This window comes from Pan troglodytes, chromosome 8, assembly GCF_028858775.2.
Source record: "Pan troglodytes isolate AG18354 chromosome 8, NHGRI_mPanTro3-v2.0_pri, whole genome shotgun sequence".
Classification (NCBI taxonomy): Eukaryota; Metazoa; Chordata; class Mammalia; order Primates; family Hominidae; genus Pan; species Pan troglodytes.
Genome location: NC_072406.2, coordinates 73,190,161 through 73,206,891, shown reverse-complemented (window position 1 = coordinate 73,206,891; position 16,731 = coordinate 73,190,161). Strand labels below are relative to the sequence as shown.

General features: G+C 40.4%; 1 protein-coding gene and 1 pseudogene across 35 annotated transcripts in view; both read left to right on the top strand.

Moving 5' to 3' along the window:
• Positions 1-16,731, top strand: part of RHOBTB1 (Rho related BTB domain containing 1) — a 141,036-nt gene that overhangs the window by 73,354 nt on the left and 50,951 nt on the right.
• LOC112204714 (U2 spliceosomal RNA) lies at positions 15,591-15,750 on the top strand (annotated as a pseudogene).

Here is a 16,731-nt window from a genome sequence, read left to right as displayed (position 1 = left end):
TTATTTTATTTAACATAATATACTCCAGTTCCATCCATGTTGTTTCAAACAACAGGATTTCTTATCCATTCATCTGCTGATGGACACAGGTTTATTCCATATCTTGGTTATTGTAAGTAGTGCTGCAGTAAACATGGGAATGCAGATATTGCTTTGATATACTGATTTTCTTTTTTTTTGTTTTGGATATATACCCATCAGTGGGATTACTGGATCATAAGATAGTTTGATTTTTAGTTTTTGAGGAACATCCATATAGTTTTCCAAAATGGCCGTGCTAATTTGCATTCTCAGCAACAGCTTGCAAGGGTTCCCCTTTCTGCACATCCTCACCAGCAATCATTATTGCCTTTTTCATAAAAGCTATTTTAACTGCGGTGAGATTATATCTTATTGTAGTTTTCACTTGCATTTCTCTGATGACGAATGATGTTGAGCATTTTTTCATATGTGTTGGCTATTTGTACATCCTTTTCTGAGAAATATCTATGCAGTTCCTTTGCCATTTTTAAATTGGATTTTTTTTCTGTTGAGTTGTTTGAGCTCCTCATATATTCTGGTTATTAATCCTTTGTCAGATGGGTAATTTGCAAATATTTTCTCCCATTCCGTGGATTGTCTCTTTACTTTATTGACCATTTCCTTTGCTGTGCTTGATGTAATCCCATTTGTCCATTTTTGCTGTGAGATCTCAGGAAATCTTTGTCCAGCCCAATGTCCTAGAGTGTTTCCTCAATATTTTCTTATAATCGTTTCATCGTTTGAGGTCTTAGATATAAGTATTTAATCTATTTTGATTTAATTTTTGTATACAGCATGAGACAGGTGTCTAGTTTCATTCTTCTGCTTATGGATAGCCAGTTTTCCCAGCATCATTTATTGAAGAGACTGCCTTTTCCCCAGTGTATGTTCTCAGCACCTTTGTCAAAAATAAGTTGGCTGTAAATGTGGGAATTTATTTCTGGGTTCTCTATTCTCTTCCATTGGTCAGTGTGTCTGTTTTTATGCCTGTCCCATGCTTTTTTGGTTACTATAGCTTTGTAGTATGATTTGAAGTCAGATAATGTGATGCCTCCAGCTCTATTCTTTTTGCTCAGGATAGCTGTTATGGTTAATACTGAGTGTCAACTTGACTGGATTGAAGGATGCAAAGTGTTGATCCTGGGTGTGTCTGTAAGGGTGTTGCCAAAGGAGATTAACACTTGAGTCAGTTGAATCTGTAGATTGCGTTGGGTGGTATGGGCATTGTAACAATATCGATCTTCCCATCTATGAACATGGAGTATCTTTCCATTTTTTGTGTCCTCAATGTCTTATAGCTTTCATTGTAGGTAACTTTCACTTCTTTGGTTAAGTTTATTCCTAGGCATTTTGTTTTATTTGTAGCTATGATAAATTGGATTACTTTCTTGATTTCTTTTTCATATTGTTCATTGTTGGCATATAGCAATGCTAATTATTTTAGTATACTGATTTCATATCCTGAAACTTTACTATTTATCAGTTCTGATAGTTTTTTGTGGGATCTTTAGTGTCTCCTAAATATAAGATATCATCTGCAACCAAGGATAATTTGACTTCTTCCATTACAATTTGAATGTCCTTTATTTCCTTCTCATGTCCAGTTGCTCTGACTAGAATTTCTAGTATTATGTTGAATAAAAGTGGTAAAAGTGGGCATGCTAGTCTTCTTCCAGATCTTAGAAAAAAGGCTTTCACTTTTTCCTCATTCAGTATGATACTAGCTGCCAGTCTGTTGTATATTGCTTTTATTGTGTTGAGATATGTTCCTTCCATACCCAGGTTTTTGGGAATTTTTATCATGAAGGATGTTGAATTTTATTGAATGCTGCTTTGGCATCTATTGAAATGATCATATTGTTTTTTTCCTTCATTCTATTCAGATGATGTGTCACATTTATTGATTTGCATATGTTGAACCATCCTTACATCCCTGGGATGAATTTCACTTGATCATGATGAATAATCTTTTTAGTGTGTTGTTGAATTTGATTTGCTAGCATTATATTGAGGAATTTTGCATCTATGTGTATTAGATATATTGGCCTATAGCTTTCTTTCTTTGTTGTGTCTTTGTCTGCTTGTGGTATCAGGATAACACTGGTCTCATAGAATAAGTTTGGAAATATTCTTTCCTTCTTGATTTTTTGAAATAGCTTGAGTAGGATTGCTATTAATTCTTCTTTAAGTGTTTGGTAGAATTTAGCAGTGAAGCCATCAGGTCCTGTCCATATTTATTTATTTATTTATTTTGGACAGAGTGTTGCTCTGTTGCCCTGGCTGGAGTGCAGTTGTGCGATCTCAGCTTACTGCAACCCTTGCCTCCCAGGTTCAGGTGAGTCTCCTGCCTCAGCCTCCCGAGTAGCTGAGATTAGTAGCATGTGCCACCACACCTGGCTAATATTTGTATTTTTAGTAGAGACGGGGGACGGGGTTTCACCATGTTGGTCCGGCTGGTCTTGAGCTCCTGACCTCAAGTGATCTGCCCGCCTCGGCCCCACAAAGTGCTAGGATTACGGGTGTGAGACACCACGCCCAACTATGTCCTGGCAATTTATTTGATGGGAGACTTTTTATTACTGCTTCAATCTGGTTACTTGCTATTGGTCTATTCAGATTTTGTATTTCTTCATGGCTCTGTCTTTGTAGGTTGTATATGTCTAGGAATTTGTCCATTTCTTCTAGGTTTTCCAGTTTATTGACATATAGTTATACATAATGGTCTCTAATGATTCTTTGAATTTCAGCAGTATCAGTTGTAACATCTCTTTTTTATATGTGATTTTATTTATTCGGGTCTTCTTTTTTTTCTTAGTCTGGCTAAAGATTTGTCCATTTTACTTATCTTGTCAAAAAAATTCATTTTGTTGATTTTTTCTATTTTTATCTCAATTTCATTTATTTCTGCTCTGATCTTTATTAATTCTTCTACTAATTTTGGGTTTAGTTTGCTCTTGCTTTTCTAGTTCTTTACGATATATTATAAGGTTATTTATTTGAGGTTTTTCTACTTTTTCGATATAGGCATTTATTGCAATAAACTTTCCTCTGAGTACCATTTGTGCAGTGTTCCATAGGTTTTGGAATGTTGTGTTTGTATTTTCATTTATTTCAATAAATTTTTAAGGTTTCTTTTTAATTTCTTCAATGACTCAACGTTCATTCAGGAGCATATTAGTCTTTTCTTGCATTGCTATAAAGAAATACCTGAGACTGAATAATTTATAAAGAAAAGAGATTTAATTGGCTCATGGTTTTGCAATCTTTACATGAAGCATGGTGCTGGCATCTCCTCAGCTTCTGGAGAGGCCTCAGGAAGCTTATAATCATGGTGGAAGGTAAGAGGAGAGCAGGAATGTCACATGGCCAGAGGAGGAGCAAGAGAGAGAGAGAGCATGGGGTAGAGAAGGAGCCACACACTTTTAAATGACCAGATCTTGTGTGAACTGAGAGCAAGAGTTCACTTATCACCAAGAGGATGGCTCAAGCCATTCATGAGTGATCTATCCCCATAATCTAAACACTTGCCACCAAGCCCCAACTCCAACATTGGGGATTACAATTTAACATGAGATTGGGTCAGGGAAAAGTACCCAAACTATATCTAAGAGCATATTGTTTGATTTCCATGTGTTCATAAAGTTTCCAAAGTTCCTCTTGTTATTGATTTCTAGTTTTATTCCGTTGTGGTCAGAAAAGATACTGGATATAATTTTTTAAAAATTTTTGAGACTTGTTTTGTGGCCTAACATATGGTCTATCCTTGGGAATGTTTCATGTGCTAAGGAGAAGAATATGTATTCTGCAACTGTTGGATGAAATGTTCTGTAAATGTCTGTTAGGTCCATTTGGTCTATAGTGCAGACTAAGTCTGATGTTTTTTTCTTGGTTTTCTGTCTAGATGATCTTTCCAATGCTGAAAGTGGGATACTGAAGTCCCTGGCTCTTACTATATCAGGGTCTCTCTCTCTCTCTCTCTCTCTTTAGCTCTAATAATATTTGCCTTATATATCTGGATGCTCGAGTGTTGACTGCTACATCCTCTTGCTTAATTGACCCCTTTGTCATTATATAATGACCTTCTTTGTCTCTTTTTACAGTTTTTGTCTTGAAATCTATCTTATCTGATATAAATATAACTAATTCTGCTCTTTTTTGGCGGGTTTTATTTGCATGGAATACCTTTTTCCATCCTTAAGTCTCTGTTACATGTTTTTCAAATCGTCTTCAAATAGTGTCTTGGTGACATTTATAGTCATTCGTATCATTATTTCTTTATGGAGAGGGTTTGTGTCCATTAGTTTTGGAAGATATTTTGATAAGATACAATGGGATTCTTATACAATTTGTTTGTCATTGATATGTAAACATTTTACTGAAAAAAAATACACAGATTTGGAGTCTTCCATTGTTTTTCTCCTCCTTCTTCTCCTCCTTGCTTTTCCCTGCTCCTTCCTCTTTTTTGTAGTGGGAACATTTTGTTCTATTAAATCACACTTCGCTCCTTAGTTCTTCAGGAACACATACTATATTAATCCATTTTCACATGGCTGATAAAGATATACCCAAGACTGGGTAATTTATAGAGAAAATGAGGTTTCATGGACTCGTGTTCCATGTGGCTGAGGAGGCCTCACAATCATGGTGGAAGGTGAAAGGCAGACAAGGAAAAAAATGAGATCCAAGTGAAAGCAGAAACTCTTTACAAAAACATCAGATCTTGATCTTGTGAGACTTAGTCACTATCCCGAGAACAGTATGGAGTAAACCACCCCCATGATTCAATTATTTCCCACTGGGTCCCTCTCACAACACATGGGAATTAGGGGAGCTACAATTCAGGATGAGATTTGGATGGAGACACAACCAAACCATATCGCATACTATTCAAGAGATTACATTTTGACAGTCAGTCTCTTTATTGTCTTTGGTCAATCATGAGTAAAGACGAAGAAAGATTGTCTTTACTTCTGTATTTAGAGAGAACTTCTTATGCTTGACCTGTACCTCACTAATTAATTTTACAACATTTTCAAGTCTACTATGTACTATTGCCAGCACGGCTTTCAATTTGGTGACCTTATATTTCATTTGTACTTGGTCTTTATCTTGTCTCATTAACTACTTATAATTTCATCTGCTATTAGTTTATAAATGTACATTATCTTCTTTTACATGATTAAGTACATGAATCAGATGTTTGAAGTTTTTTTTCTGCTGTTTTATATATCATGTTTATCTAAGTGGAACACCTTTTTCCTGTGCCTTTAGGTAATTGCTTGTACATGTCTATGCTTCAAGGTTTTTAATAGGTCATATGTTGAATGGTCTCTGTTTACACTATCCATACACAAAAGGATTCACAAAGGCCAAGGATTGAAGTATATTCCAAATGCTTGGATAACCATAGGCTCTGGGAAAGATCAAGGTAGGTCTCTATGATAGCATCCCAGGAAATCACCCAGTTCCAGAGCAGACAAGCAAAGCTACTCAATATAATGTGAGTTGAGAGAACCTCTGAGGGTGAATTAAGGACAACAGTGAGGAATGTGACCATGGAAGTTATACTAATGTTCAGTCTTAAGAGGCAGCACCCCCTCACCTGACTCCCTCTTGGATTAACCCCACAAGATCAATCAGTTCTATCATAGGGTCAAAACTGAAAGGGTCTGGTTGAGTGGGCTGGAGGAAGCAAAAGCAGAACAGAGAGAATCTTTTTCCATACTTTGTTCTCTCTACCTGGTCCATCCTCAGCAAGGGATGGTCAGCAAGCTCACTCCATGCTGATAGCAGCAGGCTGGTTTCCTATTGGAGCCACTGGGAAACCTTCTTCCTCCACTCTTCTCTCTTCACCCTGGTCCCAAGTCAGTGTGGCTCTCATTACTCCAGATTATGGGCATCTGTGGTGAAGAATGTCTGCCTACTTCCTGGGCCAATTCTTTTCCCTGTGGACATGGCAGTCTGCTGGTCATCAGTGGTGTTATCATTTGGCTCCGTGGAAGTGAATTTGGCAGAAATCCTTCCAGTTTCTGGTATGTGGTTACTTTTCACCCTTAGTTTCTGGTACTGTTGTAGAGGCTCCATACAGACTAAGGCTACTTGCAGTGAGATGATGGTAGAGGAGGGTTCAAGGCATCAGTGCCTTCATCGCCATCTTGCCTTGAAGTGCAGCTAATTGCATTTTGTGGTGTGGCTCTTTTGGGCATAGAGTGAACTCGTTTATTCAAGACTCACTTTCATATTAGTTATAAATCATTATCCATATGTAATGGGTACGTGTGCCTCCCTTTTTTCCTTTCTTTTCCAGCCAAGTAGTGACTCACCAAAAAGTGCTGAGAATCCCTTGAATTAGGATGTTTAAGTCTAAAAGTGGATGAGAACTTTATGAGACCCTTATATATAAATATTATTAAGATTTATAAATCGGCTCTAGAAACTAGAACAAAAAAAACAAGCACTCATTTGTTTTTCTAAATCCAATCCAATCCTAAGCCCCTCCTGCCTGCAATTACTGGGGCTCTCCTCCCCACCACCACCTTCCCATTTGGTGAAAGGGTGTGGTCCTTGGTCTCTGGTGGCTCCCATGGTTACTGATGCACTTCCTGTTAGGGAGCAATGGTTGGTGCAATGCCATCTGTCAAACACTGCTCTTGTGATGGGCCACACAGATGTCCCTCAAGGTGTTCCTCTCACCAACTGCAGGCTTAGCCACACGCTGCTGCTTTCAAGGCCACAGGGCTTAATGATCAGTCACCAGAGATAGCTGCATGCAAGTTCTCTGCCAGCCCCAGGTGGAAGGTTTTCTAAGAAAGGTGGAGTGGCTGTATTTTTATATTCAATTCAACAAACGTTTATTGAAAGCTGCCTATAGGCCAGGCACTGTGACAAGATTTGAGGATTTAAAGATGAATAACAATTTCTGTTGCCAAAAATTTATAATCTCAGTGGGGTGGAAGTGGAATGCATATAAACATAATAATCAGTATTACAAATCAGAATTTGATAAACCCTCTTAAAGACAGTGTAAAGGAAGGATGTTTGCAGTGTGTCTTCTTCCAGAATGTAACTTGAATCTGTACTTGGCTGCATCTCTGCTGATTCTGCCTGTCAGAGGCACCATCCTTTCTCTCCTGGAGAACTTAGGGTTTCCTCACCATTCCTCTGCCATTGCACCCCTGCCCTCATGACATGTTCTCTGTACATACAGCAGTCTCAGTGATATTGGGGATTCCTTTAAAAAGCAAATCAGGATCAGGCATGGTGGCTCATGCTGGTAATCCCAGCACTTTGGGAGGCCAAGGAAGGAGGATCACCTGAGATCAAGAGTTCAAGACCAGCACGGCCAACATGGTGAAACTCCATCTCTACAAAAATACAAAAATTAGCCAGGCATGATGGTGAGTGCCAGTAATCCCAGCTACTCAGGGGGCTGAAGCAGAGAATCACTTGAACCCAGGAGGCAGAGTTCACAGTGAACCATCACGTGATTGCGCTCCAGCTTGGGCAACAAGGCGAGACACTGTCTCATAAAAAAAACAAAAAAAAGAGCAAATCAGGCCTGTAATCCCAGCATTTTGGGAGGCCAAGGTGGGAGGATCGCTTGAGCTCAGGAGTTCAAGACCACCCTGGATAGCACAGTGAGACCCCCATCTTTACCAAAAATACAAAAAATTAGCCGGGCATGGTGGCACATGCCTGTAGTCCCAGCTACTCAAGAGGCTGAGGTGAGAGGATGGCCTGAGCCCGAGAGGTGGAGGTAGGGGTTGCAGTGAGCCGAGATTTTGCCACTGCACTCTAGCCTGGGTGACAGAGCAAGCCTTGACTCAAAACAAAACAAAACAAAACTTGAAAAAAAAAAAAGCAAATCAGAACCTACCACACTTCTGCTTAAACACTGCAGTGGCTTCTCACTGCATTTAGAATAAGATCCAAACTCCTGACTATGGCCTGAAAGGCTGAGTATGATCTATCCCCACCTACCTTTCTAACCTTCTGGCTTCCCCACTTCCTATCCCTCGGGCTCTTCAGGCCTGTTTCCTCTCCCATCTCTTGAATGGGCCCTTCTCATTCTCCAGATGGCAGGAATGAGGCCTCTTCAGACAGGTCACCCAGTCTGCCCTTCAGGCTTCCCATCCATTATTTTTTCTCGACATCCTTTGGTTTTTTTCAAGGACCCCCCAAATTTGTGATGATGTATTTGTCTACCTGTTTACTTGTTTCTTTCCGCCTGACTGTGAACCACCGCTGGCTTGCTTTTCACTGTACACCTATAGGCCTGGCACTCATTCAGTGCTTAGCATGTAATTTTTAAATTAAGACTGCCTTAGTCCCTCAGGTGGAGAACAATTTCAGCAGGTGAGTTAAGGGCACGAGGAAAGGGCCTTTGTGCAGAAGTAATGACATAGGCAAATTGTCAAAGGAGAGGTTCCCTGGTGTATTTGTAGAAGAAAGTAGACCCATGTGTCTGAACCCAGCACACAGTTCACTTATGGTGGTTTTGAAATCTGCCCTGGAATTTTCATGCATCTTTTAAATTTTTGGTTTATTTTTTCAAGAAATAAATGAAGTCTTTATTTTTTCAATGAGGGCAATGTTTATTAAGAACAGCACATAAGGTAGAAAAGAAGGTTGGTTTCTAATCTTGGTTCATCTCCCCCACTGATCTTGAGTTTTAAAAGCATAGAGAGCACGATCTTCTGTGGGTCTCCACTGTCAGAGAGCCCTGGTGAGAATCATGAGCGGATGTAGTAAAAAGTGCTTCTTTCATATCAGCAGGTGGTTCTGTAGTATTTGCATCCATAGACTTCTATGCAGCATCCTTTCTGTTACTTACTCTTTTCTTTTTTAATCAAAACAGCCCATTGAAAAAATAATGTTGATTACAACAATGAATTCTGTTGATTTAAATGGTGGAAGGCAATGTTATCCTGGAGATATAATTCTGTGAAGTTTTGATTCAGGGAAGTCCAGCCCAGCCCTTGCATCTCTTTCCCGGCTCTGGGTCTATTCTTTATTCCAGCTGAGATGTTTATTTTATGTATGAAACAGCTCCCACCTACCTACAACTGCTGATTAAAAGCTCAGAATAATGAAATCTGCACAATCGAAACTTGGCTGTTGGCTATAGTTATTATGCAACTTTTAACATTTTCCTTTTGTTCCTGTCAATAATATAAAATTCTCAGTTTTTTATTTCAGGGCTAACTCTTTGAATACACTAAAATTTGTTGCACTAGTATTTTTTAATGGCTGAGCTAAATTACTTCTTAAAGTTCAGATTATATGCTTTTGGGAGCAATAAGAAAATGTAGTGTCCGTGCAATAGCATCATTCAGACTGTCTGTGAACAGCTAAATGGAGATAAGACTACAAAGGTCCCTCCATGGGCCTTCAATTTTTGTCTTTAAGCAGACTGCTCACCACGCCTTGATAGAAATAGCAAATATAGGGCCAGGCATGTTGGCTCATGCCTGTAATCCCAGCACTTTGGGAGGCCGAGGTGGGTGAATCACCTGAGGTCAGGAGTTCGAGACCAGCCTGATCAACATGGAGAAACCCCGTCTCTACTAAAAATAAAAAAGTAGCCAGGCCTGGTGGCAGATGCCTATAATCCCAGCTACTCGGGAGGCTGAGTCAGGAGAATTGCTTGAACCCAGGAGGTGGAGGTTTGTGGTGAGCCAAGATTGTGCTATTGCACTCCAGCCTGGCAACAAGAGTGAAACTCCATCTCAAAAAAAAAAAAAAAAAAAGAAAAGAAAAGAAAAGAAATGCAAATATAACAAGAGACATAGTGTAAGTGATAAGGTGCAGCATATTCCAATGGCGGGATGATTCACAGCAATTAGGAGACCCCTAGTGGGGTTTCTTAGACAAGTGATAACTCTCTTCCTACCCACTCATCTTAATTTCTGAATTTCTAATGTTAGAGGAGTCTTGCACGCTTGCCTGAAATCACTTAGTGGCCCTACACTGAAGTGCGCCTGTCTGAGCAAACAAGTACATCAGCCACAGTGCCCTGAGTTATTGAGTTATGGGGGCAGAACTCCAGAGGTCTTCTAGGTGTCTTGTGAGTGAGGGAGTGGGCATGCGCAGAACTTCCTGGAAGTCTCTTTCATAAGAGAGGGACAGAACACCATGAAGGTCATCAAGGCAAAGACTGAAGGTTGGGTTGGGGTACCACCAAAGGAAGGGAAATGATTTGAAGAGGAGACCAGGCTAACTAAGGTCACATTTGGCTCTGTCCCTATTTTTCCAATGGGTTGCCCTCAGAGAGAGTCACCATTAAATTAGGGGACCTTTGGACCAGAGGGGTAGTCAAGAAAGGCTTTGCAGAAACGGGGTGTTGTATAAGCATATATTCCCAGCACTGTAGCAAATAGCTATACCCCACAAACACTTGATTCGTTCAGTGTATGAAATGGGCACTTTGAAGGTATAACCACACACACATGCACACAAATTCACAAGCTACCATTCCATGATTTGTTAATATAAGAAAAAAATGTGTGTATGGATGCGTGTACATTTGTTTTTGTTTGTAATTGCTTCTGCTAGAACTCTTTATTGACACAGAGAAAAAAGTAAATTAGTTTATGAGGTGGAGGGTTAGTTAGGAAATCTTTCCAGGGGAGGTGATGTCTGAGTAAGGTTTTAAGGAATGACTAGAATTTGCAAGACAGACAAGGAATGGAGGAGGGTTGGTAAGAAGGAGTGGCGTGTGTATAGGCACAGAGATAGTGCTACAGGGTGAATGTCTGCCCCCTCCCCCAATTCATATGTTGAAGCCCTAACCCCCAATGTGATTGTATTAAGAGGCGGGCTGTTGGAGAGGTAATTAGGTTTGGATAAAGCCATGAGGGTGGAGCCCCATGATGAGATTAGTGCCCTTTTAGGAAGAGGAAGAGACACCAGAGCTTTGTGTCTCTGCCTGTCATGTGAGGACACCACAAGAAGACAGCTGCCTACAAGCCAGGAAGAGAGCCCTCACCAGAACCTAGCCACACCAGCACCCTGCTGTCAGACTTCCAGCCTCCAGAACTGGGAGAAATGAATTTCTGTTGGCTAAGCCACCTAGTCTATGTTATTTTGTTATGGCAGCTGAAGCTGACTAAGGGGGTAGTTAGAAAAGCTTTTTAGAGGGTAGTTAGGAAGGCTTTTATGACAGAGCTGCCACAGTAGGATATCTGAATAAGGTTTTAAAGAATGAATAGAATTTGCCAGGCAGACAAGGAATGGAGGAGAGTTGGCAAGAAGGAAAGGTGTATATAAAGGTAACAAACAACATTTAGAATTTGAGAAAGCCATTTTGTGTGGCTAAAGTGTGCTACGTTAGTTTCTTATTGCAGCTGTAACAAACTGTCAAAGCTTAGTAGCATAAAACAAAGTTTATTTTCTTATAGTTCTGAAAATCAAAGGTCTGACTTGGGTCTCACTGAGCTTGAAGTGTTGGCAGGCTGTGTTACTTTGGGGGCCTTAGGGGAGAATCTGTTGCCTTACCTCTTCTAGCTTCTATGGGTCACATACATTACCTGCCTTGCAGCCCCTTCCTTCATCTTCAAAGCCAGCAGTATAGCATCTTCACATTTCTCTCTGACTCTGATTTCCTGCCTACCTCTTCCACATTTAAAGGACCATCGTGATTGTGTTGCACCCACATAGATAGTCCAGGATAATCTGCTTATATTAAGGTCAGCTGACTAACAACCTTAATTCCATCTGCAACCCTATTCCCTCATGCCACACAATGGAACATATTCACAAGTTCCGCGGATTCCGTGGACATATTCAGGGAGGCTATTATTCTGCATACCACATATGCAATGCAAGAAATTGAGGGCGACCGTAAAGAGAAAAGTTGGCATGACCCATCATCCCTAGGTAGAAAAGATCATCCGTTCAAAAGGGACCTATCATCTGACATTTTAAAATAGAGGAGTGAAGGTACTGGAGATTTCCCTAAGGTATAATGGGTATGTTTCTGTTGACTATTGGTTCATAAACCCAAAACTTGGTGGCTTAAAACAGTAATGATTTATGATTTCTCATGATTCTGAGGGTTGGCTGGTGATTCCACTGCTGGTTTCACCTGGGCTCATTCATAAACTACATTCAGCTGTAGGACTGGCTGAACTGCAAGGTCCAAGATGGCTTTGCATTATCCAGCACTTGGTGACAGCCATTGGCGGGGCTGCCTCAGTGGTTTTCCATGTGAATTCTCATCCCCTGTTGGGCTAGGCCACTTTCCTCACATGGCGGATTTGTGGCAGCATTCCAACAGCAAGAAGGTGGAACTGCAGGGCCTCTGGAGACCTAGACTCTAGACCTCACACAGCATCACCTCCACCACATTCTTTTGGGCGAAGCAGTCAAAAGCTTAGCATTAATTCAAGAGGAAGGGAAATAGATTTCACCTCCTGATGGGAGTTGCTGCCGTGGCCTTATTTCATCCAGCACAGGCTGTAAAGGTAGGAGTTTTTGTTCTGAGAGTGGAATTTTGAAATTTGAGATTTCAGAGGCAAAATGTTTCTGGATGACAACAATATCCAGCACGTGTCCAAAAGGATGGATGGCTCAAGTAAAATGTGGTAAAGATCACTGGCACTGAAGGAGAGAAGAAATGGTGAGACTAGGATGTGGGCTGCACCATCCTGTAGGCCCAAGAACACTGTGTGGGCAGGGAGTATGGAGGAGTGGCTTGAAGTCCAGGAGATGACAGCAATAATAGCGGGCAGGTATAGGATGATCAGACCAGATGGGGTGATTCTGTAGACCATGAAGAGCATGATCACACTTTTCTAGGTCAGCCTTGTGAGTGGTGGGGACCAGAACCACTCCACCATGCCCTTCACTTCCCCACCTGCACTGTCTTGTTTATTTAACAATTTTTCAAATAAGCTTGTCCCTTCTGACTTCTGAGTACTGTGCAAGTGGATTCATCGGGTATTGGTGAAAATATGAAATAACGTTCAAGTCAGTTTTGAGTAAGATGACAGAGCTGCCATAGTAGCAGATTACCAGTATCCATTCTTTCAGGCTTTTCTTTTTTTTTTTTTTTTCTACCTTCCTTGTCTCCTCAGGTATGTATCTAAGTATGAGAGGGTCTCCACATCGATCAGCAGGATTTATAGTGGTGACATTTATTAATAGTGTTAAATGAATAATACTTATTACTCTCATTGTAGGTAAATAAAAATCAGAAACCAGACAGTCATTATCCAGATGGTCCTAAGAGTACACTCAACCATCAGAATGCTAGATATGAATAAATTAGAGCCTATAACAAGCGGAGAAGGATAAAATTGCATATTTTTATAATTACTACCATAATTTAATGTTTGTTTATGTGTAACAAATGAACAAATGATTTACAACAATGCAACTGTAGCATGAGTTTCCATCCTTGGCTGTGATTTCACATTCTTAAAATGCTTTTTAGAGAACCACAAGAGAAATTTCTACTCCAAATAAAAGATTTTCAGTAATTGGGAATTCAGTGAATGCTTCCTGGAAATTCCATATCTGGAGCAAGTGATCTGGGCCCTGAATATTTAACTCTGCCCTGCCTTTTATTTTCCCTTACATATTATCCCTTTTGCACAAGGGTCAGCACCTTTGGCAGTCACTTTGGTCTGGAGCGGACTGCTAGGGATTAGAGGACCCATAGATGTTATTCTCACCTTTGACACAGAAATTCTTCTTAGGACTACTCATGAAATGTGTCTAAAAATAAGTGAAGCAATGATAGTTTTTGTAATCATAGCCTTAATACAAAACTAGAAGGGCTCCTGTTACTCTCAAAGTAACCTTCAGTGAAAGCGACACAGCCATTCCGTCAGTGCTGCTATGATTCAACTTCTTTGGGGGATTCCTTCTTGGGGGCTGCTATCAGGGCTAGTTAGCAAGCCTACCAGAAAACTAATTCTGTATTATTAGTGTCCCATTCTCCATTTTTACTAAGTCTAAACATTCTCCCAAATTTTAGGGATCGGCTCTATATGACATTTATCTATCAAAAATAAATAAATAAAAAAAATTCACCCTTAAAAGAGTAAGGTTTCCCACCACTGGGGACATTTAAAGTAATGAACCTCCATTTCCAAAGTTGGGAGACTCCAGCTAGAACCTGTTTTTCTGATTCAAGCTACTACCCCATGCTAATGTAACCAGAAACTTGTCGAAGAGGGTTAGTATTACCATTTTTATTCTGGAATTGAGAAATGCCTCAGACAAGCATTTTTAACCCATCTTTCCAACTCTATTATCTTCTCATTAACTGTGACCTCCTCCCTGCCCCCTCCACACCCAAAACTTTTTCTGTCTTCTTTGCTTAAGATCAGCTACACCACATCTTGTTTCTGTATTCTTTAATTTTCAGTGAGTTACCGTTTGGTTAACTCTTCCAAGTTGTATCCTTTTTACAGATCTTTGTCATTATTAGGTTTATGAGTTTGCATCTAATTCTGGCCTTCCACCTGACTCAATTTTGTTGTCATCTGAAGGCATTCGTCTTCAGCATCATGATTATAATTTTTGAAACCATCAGTGTGTCAGTTACGGCACTGAGGACTTAATTCATCAGTTCACGTAATCCTCACAACAACCTTAGGAGATGAGTATTTTTATGATACCCACTTAACAGATGAGGAGACTGAGGCTCAGAAAGTACAAACAACTTGCCCAAAGTCCAATGACTGGAAAATGGGGGAGCTAGGATTCAAACTCACATCCTTCTAAGGCAGGGTTTCACAACCTCAGCCCTGTAACATTTGGGGCTGGGTAATTCTTTGTTGTGGGGCGTTGTCCTGTGCATAGCAGCAGCGTCTCTGATCTTCTACCCACTAGAAGCAGAACTCCCTCCTCAACACCCCACCAAGTGACAACCAGACATGTCTCCAGACACTGCAAAGTGTTCCCTGGGATTTGTTTAGGACCTACCAATCTAACAGCAAATTCATGCTTTTGCTATGTTATACTGTTAGATGGGTAACTAAGAAAACCATAGAAGTTTAAAACTGAATTTTCAAGAAATCAATTTTAGGAGTCACCACGCCTGGCCGATCATCAGAATTGGAGATTTTTAAAGACTCTTTTTCCCCACCCAGGATGTTCAGGGTAAGTATGTGTCAGGTGGACAGGTATCTGACTGTTTTAAGCCTCTCCACAGTGTAGGAATTACAGATCCAATCCTAACCTAAGCACACATCTGTTCCTTGAATCACTCTACTCCATTCCTGCCAAATCGTTCTCCAGCCTCAGCTTTAACACCTCCTGTGATGGCATTACAGTCGACAGTTCCATACCCTTCACTTCTGAGACAGTCCATGTTCCAATAGTCCTAACTGTGAAAAAGAATTCTTCTTAATATTCTTTCTATATATCCTTGTCAATGCCCTTAATCTCATTATCCAAGTTATCATTTTTCTCAATCAGATGAATTAAACAAACACTTGAGTCCCAATTATGTATTAGGCTTTACTCTGAACAGTTTCTTTACCATAGCCATTAAAATCATTACTGACTCCTTAAAAATGACCGCCCACCCACTTTTCTCAGTTTAACAATGGACTTCCATTGCTTGTCAGCCTTTTGGCTAAGATCAAGTGTAGCATCTGTTCTTATTAGTTTAACAATAGACTCCCTCAAAAAGGCAATTACAATTAATTAAAATCTTAAAATCATACATGGCTGGCCTCCTGTCCAGCTGCTACTGGTAAGCAGCCTGCACCCCTGTTTGTGGAGGGTCCTGTCCCTGGGGAGACCAAGCTGGCAGGTGCTTTTTTTCTTCCTCTTGGCCTCTCATCAGCAGCCCTGTTTAAACCTTCTTGGATGGTCTCAGGAAGATTCCAAAGTAACTCTCCTGGTAAAATTATTCTTTGCCATATGTTCCAGATTTCTTGATGAAAACACAGAAGATAATTTTTTTGAATCTTGCTTTATTGTGGGCCCTCAAGAATATCTTTTTTATGGCTAGGCATGGTGGCTCATGCCTATAATTCCAGCACTTTGGGAGGCCAAGGTGGGGAGATCACTTGAGATAAGGAGTTTGAGACCAGCTGGCCAACATGGTAAAACCCCATCTCTACTAAAAATATAAAAATTAGCCGGGCATGGTGGTGGGCACCTGTAATGCCAGCTACTCAGGAGGCTGAGGCAGGCGAATCGCTTGAACCCAGGAGGCGGAAGTTGCAGTGAGTGGAGATGGCACCACTGTGCTTGTGCTGTAGCCTGGGTGACAGCGTGAGATTCCATATATATATATGTGTGTGTGTGTATATATATACACATATATATACACACACACACATATATATTTATGAATTATGAATTTGATTAATACAAATAAATATAAGTTAATTTGATTAAATTTAGACTTAGCAGTTTACTCTTCTTTGACATCAGGTAGTCTTTCAGCCTGCACTTTTGATTATTCTCTAAGTCCCCATAACAGTTTTGAACCTATAGAAAACTGCTTTTCAACAACAGATATTGGCTAATGAGCGATCTTGTGATGAAGTAGATGCTAGCATTGCCAAGGCTACCTATTGCCCAATGTTGAAGTTCAGCCCTACAGGTGACCGGACTTGCTAGCAGGCCAACGTGAGTATCCAGTAGGCTATAAATGTGTGCCAGCTGTCCCGACAGTGGCTGAATGGAGCTCCAGTAGGCAGGTTGTGTTTAGAGAAAACCAAGGAGAAAATAACAGTTAACGGG